Raw genomic sequence first — 1,870 nt, 5'->3', positions numbered from 1 at the left:
TTGTTTCTCTGTTCCTAAAGACAGTTTTGTTTTGTTTTTTTAAGCCAATGCTGGAGGGATTCTGAACTACTAAAGTGATTTGCATAAAATATTCCAGAGGGAGATCTTGCAGTGTTAGGGCTGAAACTCAAGGCTTTGCCTGTGCTAGGCAAGCACTCTAACACAGAGCTGCGCAGCCCTCAGGGAGATCTATTCCTGGATAGAGGAAGCTTTGAAAAGGAAGCCTTCCGCGGTACTCCTGCACCATACGGTGGGTAACAACACAGCTTCTTGAGCTGGCCGGAGCTCTGCTGAAAACAGCTCAGCTCTTCCTTTAGTACCTGTATAACTTTGGGTGAGTGCCTTGACTCTCTGTGGCTTGGTTTCTTCCTGACCCTCACTTGCACCGGCCACTGAAATGCTAGGCGTGGCGTTCAGAGAGCAAGTCAGCCCGAGGACAAATGGATAAGGGTTAGCATGGAAAAGGTAACTTTGTAGATTGCCGTTAAAATTTTAAGCAAAATCCAGAGGTTTGTCACGAAGAAGTAGAGGAGAGAACGGGAGAAGGCGCTGCGTGGGGGCGTTCATCGTTTGGGAGCACCCTTGGAGGGCAGGAGAAGACAGGGCTACAGAAAAACAAGGAAAAGCAGTCGGCCGGGGACTGATGGCTCAGCAAGCGCGCAGACCTCCCTCCAGCCTCAGGGAGCAAAGGGGCTGCACAAAGATGCCAAGAGCAGAGTCATCCCAGGCTGGTCTGGAAGAAGTTAAAGGACTCACTGAAGGTCACACCTGGACTTTGACAAAAGGGTTTTAGCTCCAAAGGTAGCGGTCTTTCTAATTTCTACAGGAGCTTTGAGTCTGTCCATAATTAGGGTTCCCGTGGACTTCCTTTTCCTAATCTGTGGGGCAGGTGGCACGGCCACAGGTGCCACGTTGTTACGTGACATGTCACTTTAGATAACTCACCAACGCCTCCCCGCCCGCTTGTTTCTGTTGTTAAAGTGTGTTCCACAAGCTCAAATTCTAAAGCGGTGATGTTAATGTGCGACCTACTTTTTGGGCGCTCTGGTACCTTCGTAATATCCAGCTACGGCCAGACAGGTCCGTTCCCAAGTGCAGCCGTGGTTAGCACTAGCACACACCATGTCGAACAATCACTGACCTGTACCTCAATTCATCGCTTCAATTAATTGTCCATAAGCCAACACCACATCCAAACAAAGCTGAAGGTTGTAAAACCTAGAAACAAAACAAACAAAAAACACCTCTCCCCCGTAACACGCTGTCTTAACCGAGAAAACAACGTAGAAAATCAACACAGGAAGGGGAAGCAGAGCTATGGGAAGATGGGGGCCGCGTGCCAACACCAAGCAGTTGTCCAGCGTAGATCAGGACCCTTCCAGCCCAGCTGAAGAAAATGATTGCGCTCTTGGGATACAACAGCTTCTTTGAATTTTCTCAGATTTTTTTTTTTTTTCTTTTTTGTCTTTTTGAGACAGGAGTTCACTATACAGTTGAGGCTGGCCTCGAACTCACAGCGGTCCTCCTGCCTCAGCCTCCGGGAGGCTGGGATTACAGGCGTGAGCCACCAAGCCCGGCTTCAACTTTTTAATGGAATGCCAGAGAACCATTGATAATCTATAATCCATTAGGAATTAAAATTAAAAGCCGAGTTGGAGTTAAATTTTCATCTGTACTTCCCGGTGTGCCATGAGGGATGCATTTCTTTGGGGGAGGAGACAGGAAACTTTTTTTAAACTGGCAATAAGCTTATTTGTGTTCCAGTACTTTCCTATTCCGCTAGAATTTTCCTTTGAAGCCTCCCGGGGAGGACGGGGCCTGGCGCCCCGCGCGACCCCGCCCCGGGACGCCCGGACCCACCGCGGCCGCG

Source organism: Chinchilla lanigera, unplaced genomic scaffold (genome assembly GCF_000276665.1).
Source record: "Chinchilla lanigera isolate Chin_1 unplaced genomic scaffold, ChiLan1.0 scaffold00030, whole genome shotgun sequence".
Lineage (NCBI taxonomy): Eukaryota > Metazoa > Chordata > Mammalia > Rodentia > Chinchillidae > Chinchilla > Chinchilla lanigera.
Note: the sequence above shows the minus strand (reverse complement) of the source record.